Below are 17,031 nucleotides of genomic sequence, written 5' to 3'. Positions count from 1 at the left end.
TCTGTCAAAGTTTTTATTTATTCTAAAAATCATTTGCATTTTTAAAGTGAAATGATTTTATTTAATAAAGTGCTTAAACATTGCAACATCACAAAATCCTAATATTTATACCAATATATTAACTTAATTTAAGATTTAAATTCATCTCTCATTTTTTACATTTTCTGTTTTTCTTTCTTTCCTCACAGTTAGTTTGCGACGATTGTTTTTTATTTCTTTTTTCTGCTCAGTTTATGAGAAACTACGTAGTAAGAAAAGAACTTTGAACATGAACAGTTCTGAACTGAACTGGTTCTGTTTCAAATGAATTAATTAGTTCTTGTTTTCTCCTCAGTTCAGAATCTCAGGATGAGAACTGAAGACGATCTGCCACCGTTTCCCCGCCCCTCCTGGTCTTGATCCTGATCCTGGTTCTGGTCCTGGTTCTGGTCCTGGTTCTGATCCTGGTTCTAATCCTGATCTTGGTTCTGATACTGGTTCTGTTCCTTCGTCGCTCCTGGTGGTTCTGTTCGGCCCGTTTGCGCTCCGCGTCCTCGTCATGGTGGGCTTTGTTTAGTCCAGCCGTCTGCAGCTTTTCCAATCCAGAGACATTTTTTGCTTTTCCAGGTAAATAAAACGGGTCCAGAGCCACAAAATGACATTTTAAAATATTTACTTCATTTATTTAGCTGTTAGAGGAAATATTTTAAAAAGAAAAACAAACTTCCTGAAAAAAATGTTTTTATATAGGATGTTTATATTTACACATGGCTTTTTATTTTAATATCAAGAAAAATACATCTAAATAAAATAATGATGAATCAATTATTAAAATAAGAGTCAGCTAATTTGGTAATTGATAAATCAGTAACTTAAGTATTGACTCTTAAATGTTAATTTGCATTCAGATGTAATTAAACCAAAACTGAACAAAAAATCTATAATTTTACATTTAAAATAGAATAAAATCTTGTTTGTAAATATTTTCTACTCAGAAGTCATTAAACTGCAAAAATAAAAACATCTTATTCACTATTAATTAATTTTTCATCAAATTAAAAAATTGAATAAAATTATTATCTCAGTCCTGCACTCTGTGAAGTTTAACGAGTTTTTAGAAATACAAATTCTTTGCTACAATTATCAAGCGTTTATTAAAGAAATGCTATTGCATTTTAGGCAACAAAGTGTTATTGTTTAAAAAATAAATTAATTAGTTTGTAATTTACTCCTAATATTACAGAAAAAAGGCTCAAATAGTTTGGTGATTGATAACTAAAATATAAGTTCAATAAATACCACTTGCCTAATATTTACATTTTAAATTTAATACTTAAAAAATCCTGTGTGTAAATATTTTCTATCCAAAACTCCTTAAGTGTCACTTTTAGCTTCACCAAGTAAAAAGAAAATATCTTAACCAATTATTAATTGATTATTTAATAAAATAATCAACAGATCAGTTTCTCCTCTATTGACAAGCAGCTAGAAATTATCGAGTGTTCAAGAAAGAAATTCTGTTTAAATTTTAGGCAATAAAATGTTTATTTTCATATTTAAAATAGTGGCTGAACTATTTCATTATTTTCATCTTGTATTTCTAATATTGTAGAAAGTTTAAAGTGAAAAATACTCAAAATGTGATTTTGATTTTTATCACATTTTGTTACTTAAACACTTTTAAAGTCATTTGTTGTGAAAATGAAAAAGTAATTTTCACTAAAAAGTGTAAAATGGTTAAATTTGTATGTTTTCTTTGTTAAACTTGAGTTTGTGATCTTTAGTCCTAATGAGCTGCAGGCTGCAGAGCTCTGCTTTAATTAGTCTAACTTACCTTCATCACTGCTGAAGACTCTGAAAACTCTCCTGTTTGTATCAATGTGACTCTGCTCGGCTTGTCGGGCTTTAATTGTTCCCTCTGAGGTGGAGGCCCAGAGAAAGTATTTCTGTGTAAAGATGAAGAAATAAAGCTGGAGTCTGTGAGAAGCCGAGTCCTGCTGGTGGATTTACTGCTGAACAGACGAAGGTCTGCAGGAGCCCAACGAGTCGCTGCAGAGAATCTGGAAAGTCTTTGGTCTGAAGATGAAGAGAATCTGAAGACCTGAAGCTCCAAGCTGTCATCAACTCTCTGATCAACACGTTTCCTCACCTCTTTTCTTCCCTCGCCAGGTTTTTCCACAAAATTTGACAAAGTGTGAAAATGTGGTGATTTTTTCGTGACAAATTTACACGGAAATGATTTATTTTTGTAATGAGCAGTAGCTCAGAGGAATAAGAAGTGGACTGGGAGTCCACAGGTTGCAGGTTCGAGTCCTGAACTCTACCGATTTTACTTGAATTTTTCCTTTATTTGAGTCAAAACGCAACAAGATCCTTGCTGGACTCGAACCAACAACCTTTAGATAAGCAGCCTGTATTCCTCCTCTCTCCGCCACTCGCTCATCTACACTAAATAGCTTTTTTTTTTAAAACTTGTCTTCTGTTTTGGAGGATTTGGGTGAAAAAGGGGCGTTGACCGTGACGACTGGAGGCGTGGCTTCAGAATCGTCTCTGATCCAGGAAAGTCAAAGTTCAGAATCCAGAAGGTCCAAACTGAGCTGATGCATCTGGGCAGGAAAAGCAGAACCAACATTTACTGCTCAACATGTTCAGAACAACAACGGAGGAGATCTGGAACAATTTCACTTCAACTGCAGCTCCACTTTTACTTCTTCACTTGGAGGCTTTTTATTTCTCCTCACATGTTGGGAACTTTAAGATCATTGAAACCAGAAGGAAAATATTGATTTTCCATCCAATGATCAGTTGCAACTTTGTAAAAACACAAAATATTTCCCAGTGTTTCAGTTTCTGTTGCAAAGGGAGAAAAGAAAAACTTTTTCTGCAAATTCATGAAATACAAAAATCTAACTTTAACTTTTGAAATTTAGCCTCACCTGGTTGGAAATAGAAGAGAAAAAATAAAATGAGGTTTAGTGAAAACACAACCGACTCTAATGACATATAAAATTTGTATATATAAAAAAGAAACGTTTGAAAATATAAAACATAAAATAAAAAGTCTGGAAAGTCAGAAACATTTAGAAGCAGTTGTTTTAATTCCTGAATGTCAGATGAAATTATTACTAATTAAATGACAGGAATTCAGTTTGTTTTTATATATTTAGTTTTTATTTGGATAAATATCTGCTGGTGGCTCAGCGGCATAAATACACAAGAAGAACCAGAACAAAACGTCACATGATCCAAAGAGCTGCAGCTCGGACCGCGCCGCGCCGCAGCTTTGTGCTTCCTCAGTGACCTTTGACCCCACTACCCGCCGGTTCTGACCTGACTTCTGGAATGATCCTCCTTTTTTTTAAAGTTTGGATTTGGGAGAAAAAAACAAATAAAACATGATTGTTTCAAACTTTCAGCACAAAAACAGAACCGGACTCTTCAAGTATGAGTCAGTAACAATCTGCATGGGAAAGCGTGTCAGCGTCCTGAGTGGAACACACACACACACACACACACACACACACACACACACACACACCCACACACCCACACACACACACACACACACACACACACACACACACACACACACACACACACACACCCACACACACACACACACACACACACACCCACACACACACACACACACCTCAAACTTGCCATCAGCAGGGAGAATATTCAGGATTCAGCCGAATCTTGGACCAGAACTTCACCCAGCAGGTCTTACTGGTTCTGGTGAAGGTCGTTACCGTGGTAACACTTCCTGCCACCTGAACATTCATCCCTTCTGACTGCGGCTCGGTCAGAACCGGTCCATTCAATCTGGCAGAACAGATAAACATGATGAGGAGCTTTTATACTGAAGGAGCCTCCAGGAAGTCACAGCATGCCGTCCAGGTTCTTCTCGGCGCTCTGCGAGTCGGCGGCGGTGGCGGCGGCGGCATCCTGAGGGCTGTACTGGGTGTGGTAGTCTCTGAGGATGGTGACCACGTCGTGATGGCCGAAGTGCACCGCCTCGTCCATCGGCGTGTTGCCCCACCTGCACGCAAAACACGACAACACCATGAAAACGCTGCTGGAACGCTTTCAGGACAAAGTTTGATGCTAAAAAATAACAAAATGAAGGAAGAAAAGAAACAAGAGAGAGGAAATGAAGGAAGGAAGTAAGAAGAACAAAGTAAGGAGAGTAAAAAGGAAGTGAAGAAGAAGGAAATGAAGAAGGAAATATGGAGAGAGAAGGAAGGAAGGTCAAAGGAAAGGAGGAAAGATGTCAGCAGACAGGAAATAAACATGGAGACACTGAGGACCAGGTCTGAACTGGTCCTCAGTGTCTCTGTGTCCCTGGAGACGCTCCTACCTGTCCTTGGGGACCGGGTTGACCTTACAGGCCTCCCAGCAGGAAGCGGACCACCTCAGCGTGACCTGGAACACACCAGCAGAACCTCAGCCTTCACAACACACACATAGCAGGAAGCAGCCGCCTCCACTTCCTGTCTGGGCCTGACCTTCAGCAGCAGCAGCTGACCCTCCTCTGGTCTCCTCCCTCCCTGCGGGGGTCCCGCATCTTGAAGTGCCTCAGCTCCTCATCCTCTCACTTCCAGCTGGATGAAGATTCTCAATCAGCTGTTTAGATTCTGTCAGAGAGATCAGACCAGGACCGTGTTAATGCGGTTCCACTAAAACCCACTTTCTGTAAATGAACTGATCAAATATTGTCACCATCACTGGACAAAAAGCAGCAGCTAATCAATCAGAACATCAACATTCACCAGAATCACTGAGTATAAAACAAGCTGCTGCTGCTGCTATTCAGTTAGCATCGTTAGCTCCGCTCAGAGTCTCTGCGGGATGTTCTCATCTCTGTGGAGCTGCTTCTAGTTCACACTGACAGATAAAACACTGATTTCATGTTAAAATAGGAAGAAGATTTAAGAAATAACAGCAGAAACACCAAGAGAGCAACAAGGGAGCCGATCAGGAACTGGAATCCAGCTAACTGCTAACTTAGCCTTCTGCCCCCTTCTTCTTCTTTTCTATTATGGCGGATCGCAAGCAACTTTAAGGTGCATACCGCCACCTACTGTACACGAGTGTGAAGCAACAGTATTTCACATCAGTCAGATTCTATTTTTTTATTTTGAAGATAAAAATAGTGCTTTCCTTAATATGCAAATATCCATTATATTTCCATCATTCCCCAGTATTCCTTTCAAACCATTCTTGATCTGTCCTTCCAACTATTCTTCTCAATTTCTCCCTTTCACATTCATGTTTTACAGTTCATTAATACATGTTCTATGTTTACATTCTCTCCACATTCTTCACACATATCATTGTTTTTCTTCCTTATTAAATATAAAGTATCATTTCAATATGTATGCCCTACTGTTAATCTAATCATTATTTCTCTCCTTAATATTTCTACTTACTACTGACTTCTGTATTTTATATAATTCCCTTCCTTTCTTATCTTCATTCCACCTTTTTTGCCAAATTTCCATTTCTTTACTCTTAATAATGGATTTTCCTTCCCCTTTCCCAATAGGTATTTTCATCGTTATTGCCTCATCAAAAGCCCTTTTTGCTAATTTATCTGACTTTATATATAAATATATATATATATATATATATATATATATATATATATATATATATATATATATATATATATATATATATATATATATATATAACGACATACTATATATAGTATGTCGTTTTCTCAATATTTCGGACAACATAGTATAATATGTCGTTTTTTTCAATACGACATATGTCGTATTGAAAAAAACGACATACTATAGTACAGTACGACATACTATAGTATGTCGTATTGAAAAAACGACATACATGTCGTCCGAAGAATTGAAAAAAACGACTCGTATGTCGTCCGAAAAATTGAAAAAAACGACATACTATAGTATGTGGTCAAAAAATTGAAAAAAACGACATACTATAGTATGTGGTCAAAAAATTGAAAAAAATGACATACTATAGTATGTGGTCGAAAAATTGAAAAAAATGACATACTATAGTCGTCAATTAATATTGACGACTATAGTCGTCAATGTCATTTTTTTCAAAAATTGAAAAAAATGACACTATAGTCGTCAATTTTCGGACGACATAGTTGTCCGAAAAATTGAAAAAAACAACATGCTAAGTATGTGGTCGAAAAATTGAAAAAAATGACATACTATTGTATGTCGTCCGAAATATTGAAAAAAACGACATACTAAGTATGTGGTCGAAAAATTGAAAAAATGACATACTATTGTATGTCGTCGAAAAATGTTGTTTTTTTCAATTTTTCGGACATATGTCGTTTTTTTCTATTTTTCGACCACATACTATATATAGTATGTCGTTTTTTTTCATTTTTCGTACGACATAGTATATAGTATGTCGTTTTTTTCAATATTTCGGACGACATAGTATAGTATGTCGTTTTTTTCAATTTTTCGGACGACATGTCGTTTTCTCCATATTTCGGACGACATAGTATAGTATGTCGTTTTTTTCAATTTTTCGACCACAGTATGTCGTTTTTTTTCAATATTTCGGACGACATACTATAGTATGTCGTTTTTCTCAATATTTCGACGACATAGTATAATATGTCGTTTTTTTCAAATTTTCGAACGACATAGTATAATGTCGTTTTTTTCAATATTTCAGACGACATACTGTAGTATGTCGTTTTTTTCAATTTTTCGTACGACAGTATAGTATGTCGTTTTTCTCAATATTTCGACGACATAGTATAATGTCGTTTTTTCAATATTTCAGACGACATACTGTAGTATGTCATTTTTTTCAATTTTTCGACCACATACTATAGTATGTCGTTTTTTTCAATTTTTCGTACGACATAGTATATAGTATGTCGTTTTTTTCAATTTTTCGACGACATAGTATAGTATGTCGTTTTTTTCAATTTTTTGGACATGTCGTTTTTTCTCAATATTTCGGACGACATAGTATGCTATAGTATGTCGTTTTTTTCAATTTGTCGACAACAGTATGTCGTTTTTTCTCAATATTTCGGACGACATACTATACTATGTCGTTTTTTTCAATTTTTCGAACAACAGTATAGTATGTAATTTTTTTCAATTTTTCGACCACATACTATAGTATGTCGCTTTTTCTCAATATTTCGGACGACATACTATATATAGTATGTCGTTTTTTTCAATTTTTCGTACGACATAGTATATAGTATGTCGTTTTTTTCAATTTTTCGACCACATACTATAGTATGTCGTTTTTTTCAATTTTTCGGACGTCATAATATAGTATGTCGCTTTTTCTCAATATTTCGGACGACATACTATAGTATGTCGTTTTTTTTTCAATTTTTCGTGACATAGTATATAGTATTTCGTTTTTTTCAATTTTTCGGACGACATACTATAGTATGTCGTTTTTTCTCAATATTTCGACGACATACAATAGTATGTCGTTTTTTTAAATTTTTCAGACGACATACTATAGTATGTCATTTTTTTCAATTTTTCGACCACATACTTAGTATGTCGTTTTTTTCAATATTTCGGACGACATAGTATATAGTATGTCGTTTTTTTCAATTTTTCAACGATATACTATAGTATGTCATTTTTTTCAATTTTTCGACCACATACGTATGTCGTTTTTTTCAATACGACATACTATAGTATGTTGTTTTTTCAATTGTTCGGACGACATATGTCGTTTTTTTCAATTTTTCGACGACAAACTATAGTATGTCATTTTTTTCAATTTTTCGGACGACATGTCGTTTTTTTCTATTTTTTGACCACATATTATATAGTATGTCGTTTTTTTAAATTTTCGTGCGACATAGTATATAGTATGTCGTTTTTTTTCAAAAAACGACATACTTAGTATGTCGTTTTTTTCAATTTTTCGGACAACTTCGTCGTTTTTTCTCAATATTTCGGACAACATACTATAGTATGTCGTTTTTTTTCAATTTTTCGACGACAAACTATAGTATGTCATTTTTTTCAATTTTTCGACCACAGACTATAGTATGTCGTTTTTTCTCAATATTTTGCACGACATAGTCCGAGATACATACTATAGTATGTCGTTTTTTCTCAATATTTCGACGACATACTATAGTATGTTGTTTTTTTCAATATTTCGGACATAGTATACTATATACGACATAGTATATAGTATGTCGTTTTTTCAATTTTTCGGACGACATGTCGTTTTTTCTCAATATTTCGGACGACATAGTATAGTATGTCGTTTTTTTTTAATTTTTCGACGACATAGTATAACATGTCGTTTTTTCCATTTTTCGAACGACATAGTATAGTATGTCGTTTTTTTCAATATTTCGGACGACATAGTATAGTATGTCGTTTTTTTCAATTTTAAGGACGACATGTCGTTTTTTTCTCAATATTTCGGACGACATAGTATTGTATGTCGTTTTTTTCAATTTTTCGACGACATAGTATAATATGTCGTTTTTTTCCATTTTTCGAACGACATAGTATAGTATGTCATTTTTTTCAATATTTCGGACGACATACTATAGTATGTCATTTTTTTAAATTTTTCGGACGACATGTCGTTTTTTTCTATTTTTTGACCACATACTATATATAGTATGTCGTTTTTTTCAATTTTTCATACGACATAGTATATAGTATGTCATTTTTTTCAATTTTTCGACCACATACTATAGTATGTCGTTTTTTTCAATTTTTCGGACGACATACTATGGTATGTCGTTTTTTTCAATTTTTCGGACGTCGTTTTTTCTCAATATTTCGGACGACATAGTATAGTATGTCGTTTTTTTCAATTTGTCGACCACAGTATGTCGTTTTTTCTCAATATTTCGACGACATACTATAGTATGTATTTCGGACGACTATGTCGTGCAAAATATTGAGAGAAAACGAAATACTATAGTCTGTGGTCGAAAAATTGAAAAAAATGACACTATAGTTTGTCGTCGAAAAATTGAAAAAACGACATACTATAGTATGTCGTTCGAAATATTGAGAAAAAACGACATACTAAGTATGTGGTCGAAAAATTGAAAAAAACGACATACTAAGTATGTGGTCGAAAAATTGAAAAAAATGACATACTATAGTATGTCGTCCGAAAAATTTTAAAAAACGACATACTATTGTATGTCGTCGAAATATTGAGAAAAAACGACATACTATACTATGTCGTCCGAAAAATTGAAAAAAAACGACATACTATACTATGTCGTTCGAAAAATTGAAAAAAACGACATACTATAGTATGTCGTCCGAAAAATTGAAAAAAATGACATACTATAGTGTCGTTCGAAAAATTGAAAAAACACGACATACTACATACTATGTCGTACGAAAAAATTGAAAAAAACGACATACCATAGTATGTCGTCCGAAAAATTGAAAAAAACGACATATGTCGTCCGAAAATTTGAAAAAAAACGACATACTATAGTATGTCGTATGAAAAATTTAAAAAACGACATACTATTGTATGTCGTCGAAATATTGAGAAAAAAACGACATACTATAGTATGTCGTCCGAAAAATTGAAAAAAACGACATAATAAGTATGTCATTTTTTGAAAAAAAACGACATACTATATACTATGTCGTCCGAAAAATTGAAAAAAACGACATACTATAGTATGTCGTCCGAAATATTGAGAAAAAGCGACATACTATGTGGTCGAAAAAAAACGACATACTAAGTATGTGGTCGAAGAATTGAAAAAAATGACATACTATAGTATGTCGTCCGAAAAATTTAAAAAAACGACATACTATAGTATGTCGTCGAAATATTGAAAAAAACGACATACTATAGTATGTCGTCCGAAATATTGAGAAAAAGCGACATTCTATAGTATGACGTCCAAAAAATTGAAAAAAACGACATACTATAGTATGTGGTCGAAAAATTGAAAAAAATGACATACTATAGTATGTCGTCGAATAATTGAAAAAAACGACATACTATATATTATGTCGTATGAAAAATTTAAAAAAACGACATACTATATATAGTATGTGGTCAAAAAATAAAAAAAAACGATATGTCGTCCGAAAAATTTAAAAAAAAGACATACTATAGTATGCCGTCCGAAAAATGGAAAAAAAACGACATATTATAGTATGTCGTCGAAAAATTGAAAAAAAACGACATACTATACTATGTCGTCCGAAATATTGAGAAAAACGACATGTCGTACAAAAAATTGAAAAAAACGACATACTATACTATGTCGTCCGAAATATTGAAAAAAACGACATACTATACAATGTCGTCAAAAAAATTGAAAAAAACGACATACTATATACTATGTCGTACGAAAAATTTAAAAAAACGACATACCATAGTATGTCGTCCGAAAATTTGAAAAAAACGACATACTATAGTATGTCGTATGAAAAATTAAAAAAAACGACATATTAAGTATGTCGTCGAAATATTGAGAAAAAACGACATACTATAGTATGTCGTCCGAAAAATTGAAAAAAACGACATACTATATACTATGTCGTACGAAAAATTGAAAAAAACGACATACTATAGTATGTCGTCCGAAATATTGAGAAAAAGCGACATACCATGTGGTCGAAAAAAACGACATACTAAGTATGTGGTCGAAAAATTGAAAGAAATGACATACTATATAGTATGTCGTCCGAAAAATTTAAAAAACGACATACTATTGTATGTCGTCGAAATATTGAAAAAAATGACATACTATAGTATGTCGTCCGAAAAATTGAAAAAAATGACATACTATAGTATGTGGTCGAAAAATTGAAAAAAATGACATACTATACTGTCGTTCGAAAAATTGAAAAAAACGACATACTACATACTATGTCGTACGAAAAATTGAAAAAAACGACATACCATAGTATGTCGTCCGAAAAATTGAAAAAAAACGACATACTATAGTATGTGGTCGAAAAATTGAAAAAAAATGACATACTATAGCATGTCGTCGAAAAATTGAAAAAAACGACATACTATATACTATGTCGTACGAAAAATTTAAAAAAACGACATACTATATATAGTATGTGGTCAAAAAATAGAAAAAAACGATATGTCGTTCGAAAAATTGAAAAAAACGACATACCATAGTATGTCGTCCGAAAAATTGAAAAAAACGACATATGTCGTCCGAAAATTTGAAAAAAACGAAATACTATAGTATGTCGTATGAAAAATTTAAAAAAACGACATACCATAGTATGTCGTCGAAATATTGAGAAAAAAACGACGTCGTCCGAAAAATTGAAAAAAACGACATACTATATACTATGTCGTATATAGTATACTATGTCAGAAAAATTGAAAAAACAACATACTATAGTATGTCGTCGAAATATTGAGAAAAAACGACATACTATAATATGTATTTCGGACGACTATGTCGTGCAAAATATTGAGAAAAAACGACATACTATAGTTTGTGGTCGAAAAATTGAAAAAAATGACATATTATCCTGTCGTCGAAAAATTGAAAAAAAACGACATACTATACTATGTCGTCCGAAATGTTGAAAAAAACGACATACTATACTATGTCGTACGAAAAATTGAAAAAAACGACATACATGTCGTCCGAAAAATTGAAAAAAATGACATATATATGTGGTCGAAAAATTAAAAAAAATGACATACTATAGTATGTCGTCGAAAAATTGAAAAAAACGACATATGTCGTCCGAAAATTTGAAAAAAACGACATACTATAGTATGTCGTATGAAAAATTTAAAAAAACGACATACTATTGTATGTCGTCGAAATATTGAGAAAAAACGACATACTATAGTATGTCGTCCGAAAAATTGAAAAAACGACATAAGTATGTCGTTTTTTGAAAAAAAACGACATACTATATACTATGTCGTACGAAAAATTTAAAAAAACGACATACTATAGTATGTCTTCCGAAATATTGAGAAAAAGCGACATACTATAGTATGACGTCCGAAAAATTGAAAAAACGACATACTATATACTGTCGAACGAAAAATTGAAAAAAAACGACATACTATACTATGTCGTCGAAAAATTGAAAAAAACGACATACTATAAACTATGTCGTACGAAAAATTTAAAAAAACGACATACTATATATAGTATGTGGTCAAAAAATAGAAAAAAAACGACATGTCGTCCGAAAAATTTAAAAAAACGACATACTATAGTATGTCGTCCGAAATATTGAAAAAAACGACATACTATACTATGTCGTCGAAAAATTGAAAAAACGACATACTATAAACTATGTCGTACGAAAAATTTAAAAAAACGACATACTATATATAGTATGTGGTCAAAAAATAGAAAAAAACGACATGTCGTCCGAAAAATTTAAAAAAACGACAAACTATACTATGTCGTCGAAAAATGGAAAAAAACGACATATTATACTATGTCGTCGAAAAATTGAAAAAAACGACATACTATACTATGTCGTCCGAAATATTGAGAAAAAACGACATGTCGTCCAAAAAATTGAAAAAAACGACATACTATACTATGTCGTCCGAAATATTGAAAAAAACGACATAATACTATGTCGTCGAAAAATTGAAAAAAAACGACATACTATATACTATGTCGTACGAAAAATTTAAAAAAAACGACATACTATATATAGTATGTGGTCAAAAAATAGAAAAAAAACGACATGTCGTCCGAAAAATTAAAAAAAACGACATACTATAAACTATGTCGTACGAAAAATTGAAAAAAAACAACATACTATATATAGTATGTGGTCAAAAAATAGAAAAAAACGACATGTCGTCCGAAAAATTTAAAAAAACGACAAACTATACTATGTCGTCGAAAAATTTAAAAAAACAACATACTATACTATGTCGTCCGAAATCTGAGAAAAAACGACATGTCGTCCGAAAAATTGAAAAAAAACGACATACTATATACTATGTCGATATAGTATACTATGTCCGAAATATGAAAAAAACAACATACTATAGTATGTCGTCGAAATATTGAGAAAAAACGACATACTATAGTATGTATTTTGGACGACTATGTCGTGCAAAATATTGAGAAAAAACGACATACTATAGTCTGTTGTCGAAAAATGGAAAAAAAATGACACTAGTTTGTCGTCGAAAAATTGAAAAAAACATACTAAGTATGTGGTCGAAAAATGAAAAAAATGACATACTATTGTATGTGGTCGAAAAATTGAGAAAAAAACGACATACTATACTATGTCGTCCGAAAAATTGAAAAAAACGACATACTATACTATGTCGTTCGAAAAATTGAAAAAAACGACATACTATATACTATGTCGTACGAAAAATTGAAAAAAAACGACATACTATAGTATGTCGTCCGAAAAATTGAAAAAAACGATACTATAGACTATGTCGTTTTAAAAAACGACATACTTTTGTATGTGGTCGAAAAATTGAAAAAAATGACATACTATACTTGTCGTTCGACCACATAATTTTTCGACTATGTGGTCGAAAAATTTAAAAAATGACATACTATAGTATGTCGTCGAAAAATTGAAAAAAACGACATATGTCGTCCGAAAATTTGAAAAAAACGACATACTATAGTATGTCGTTCGAAAAATTGAAAAAAACGACATACTATATACTATGTCGTACGAAAAATAAAAAAAACGACATACTATAGTATGTCGTCCGAAATATTGAAAAAAACGACATACTATACTATGTCGTCGAAAAATTGAAAAAAACGACATACTATAAACTATGTCGTACGAAAAATTGAAAAAAACGACATACCATAGTATGTCGTCCGAAAAATTGAAAAAAACGACATACTATAGTATGTGGTCGAAAATTGAAAAAAATGACATACTATAGCATGTCGTCGAAAAATTGAAAAAAACGACATACTATATACTATGTCGTACGAAAAATTTAAAAAAACGACATACTATATATAGTATGTGGTCAAAAAATAGAAAAAAAACGATATGTCGTTCGAAAAATGGAAAAAAACGACATATTATACTATGTCGTCGAAAAATTGAAAAAAAACGTCATAGTCGTCCGAAAATTTGAAAAAAAAACGACATACTATAGTATGTCGTATGAAAAATTTAAAAAAACGACATACTATTGTATGTCGTCGAAATATTGAGAAAAAACGACGTCGTCCGAAAAATTGAAAAAAACGACATACTATATACTATGTCGTATATAGTATACTATGTCAGAAAAATTGAAAAAACAACATACTATAGTATGTCGTCGAAATATTGAGAAAAAAACGACATACTATAATATGTATTTCGGACGACTATGTCGTGCAAAATATTGAGAGAGAAAACGACATACTATAGTCTGTGGTCGAAAAATTGAAAAAAATGACATATTATCTGTCGTCGAAAAATTGAAAAAAACGACATACTATACTATGTCGTACGAAAAATTGAAAAAAACGACATACTATACTATGTCGTACGAAAAATTGAAAAAAACGACATACATGTCGTCCGAAAAATTGAAAAAAAATGACATACTATATGTGGTCGAAAAATTTAAAAAAATGACATACTATAGTATGTCGTCGAAAAATTGAAAAAAACGACATATGTCGTCCGAAAATTTGAAAAAAACGACATACTATAGTATGTCGTATGAAAAATTTAAAAAAACGACATACTATTGTATGTCGTCGAAATATTGAGAAAAAAGACATACTATAGTATGACGTCCAAAAAATTGAAAAAACGACATAATAAGTATGTCGTTTTTGAAAAAAAAACGACATACTATATACTGTCGTACGAAAAATTGAAAAAAACGACATACTATTGTATGTCGTCCGAAATATTGAGAAAAAGCGACATACTATAGTATGACGTCCGAAAAATTGAAAAAAACGACATACTATATACTGTCGTACGAAAAATTGAAAAAAACGACATACTATACTATGTCGTCGAAAAATTGAAAAAAACGACATACTATAAACTATGTCGTACGAAAAAATTGAAAAAAACGACATACTATATATAGTATGTGGTCAAAAAATAGAAAAAAACGACATGTCGTCCGATAAATTTAACAAAACGACAAACTATACTATGTCGTCGAAAATGGAAAAAAACGACATATTATACTATGTCGTCGAAAAATTGAAAAAAAACGACATACTATACTATGTCGTCCGAAATATTGAGAAAAAACGACATGTCGTCCAAAAAATTGAAAAAAACGACATACTATACTATGTCGTCCGAAATATTGAAAAAAACGACATACTATACTATGTCGTCGAAAAATTGAAAAAAAACGACATACTATATACTATGTCGTACGAAAAATTTAAAAAAACGACATACTATAAACTATGTCGTACGAAAAATTGAAAAAAACACATACTATATATAGTATGTGGTCAAAAAATAGAAAAAAACGACATGTCGTCCGAAAAATTAAAAAAACGACATTCTATAAAACTATGTCGTACGAAAAATTGAAAAACAACATACTATATATAGTATGTGGTCAAAAATAGAAAAAAACGACATGTCGTCCGAAAACTTAAAAAACGACAAACTATACTATGTCGTCGAAAAATTTAAAAAAACAAATACTATAACTATGTCGTCCGAAATCTTGAGAAAAAACGACATGTCGTCCGAAAAATTGAAAAAAACGACATACTATATACTATGTCGTATATAGTATACTATGTCCGAAATATTGAAAAAAAACAAATACTATAGTATGTCGTCGAAATATTGAGAAAAAACGACATACTATAGTATGTATTTTGGACGACATGTCGTGCAAAATATGAGAAAAAACGACATACTATAGTCTGTTGTCGAAAAATGGAAAAAATGACACTAGTTGTCGTCGAAAAATTGAAAAAAAACGACATACTAAGTATGTGGTCGAAAAATTGAAAAAAATGACATACTATTGTATGTCGTCGAAAAATTGAGAAAAAAACGACATATACTATGTCGTCCGAAAATTGAAAAAAAACGACATACTATACTATGTCGTTCGAAAAATTGAAAAAAACGACATACTATATACTATGTCGTACGAAAAATTGAAAAAAAAAACGACATACTATAGTATGTCGTCCGAAAAATTGAAAAAAACGACATACTATAGACTATGTCGTTTTAAAAAAACGACATACTTTTGTATGTGGTCGAAAAATTGAAAAAAATGACATACTATACTGTTGTTCGACCACATAATTTTTTCGACTATGTGGTCGAAAAAATTTAAAAAAATGACATACTATAGTATGTCGTCGAAAATTGAAAAAAACGACATATGTCGTCCGAAAATTTGAAAAAAACGACATACTATAGTATGTCGTTCGAAAAATTGAAAAAAAGACATACTATATACTATGTCGTACGAAAAATAAAAAAAAACGACATACTATAGTATGTCGTCCGAAATATTGAAAAAAACGACATACTATACTATGTCGTCGAAAAATTGAAAAAAACGACATACTATAAACTATGTCGTACGAAAAATTGAAAAAAAACGACATACTATATATAGTATGTGTCAAAAAATAGAAAAAAAACGACATGTCGTCCGAAAAATTTAAAAAAACGACAAACTATACTATGTCGTCGAAAAATGGAAAAAAACGACATATTATACTATGTCGTCGAAAAATTGAAAAAAACGACATACTATACTATGTCGTCCGAAATATTGAGAAAAAACGACATGTCGTCCAAAAAATTGAAAAAAACGACATACTATACTATGTCGTCCGAAATATTGAAAAAAAAACGACATACTATACTATGTCGTCGAAAAATTGAAAAAACGACTATATACTATGTCGTACGAAAATTTAAAAAAACGACATACTATATATAGATGTGGTCAAAAAATAGAAAAAAACGACATGTCGTCCGAAAAAATTTAAAAAAACGACATACTATAAAACTATGTCGTACGAAAAATTGAAAAACAACAACATACTATATATAGTATGTGGTCAAAAAATAGAAAAAAACGACATGTCGTCCG

General features: G+C 31.7%; 1 long non-coding RNA gene across 1 annotated transcript; it reads right to left on the bottom strand.

The window, feature by feature from the left end:
- Positions 1 to 3,642: 3,642 nt before the first annotated feature.
- LOC129356621 (uncharacterized) lies at positions 3,643 to 5,002 on the bottom strand. The gene is made up of 3 exons (XR_008605430.1): positions 4,488 to 5,002; positions 4,340 to 4,404; positions 3,643 to 4,021 (listed from the first exon to the last, which is right to left on the bottom strand). It is a non-coding gene; the product is annotated as an uncharacterized LOC129356621 (long non-coding RNA).
- Positions 5,003 to 17,031: the final 12,029 nt, after the last annotated feature.

This window comes from Poeciliopsis prolifica, unplaced genomic scaffold (genome assembly GCF_027474105.1).
Source record: "Poeciliopsis prolifica strain line A6 unplaced genomic scaffold, Auburn_PproV2 SCAFFOLD181, whole genome shotgun sequence".
NCBI lineage: Eukaryota > Metazoa > Chordata > Actinopteri > Cyprinodontiformes > Poeciliidae > Poeciliopsis > Poeciliopsis prolifica.
This window is presented reverse-complemented; position numbering and strand designations above follow the sequence as displayed.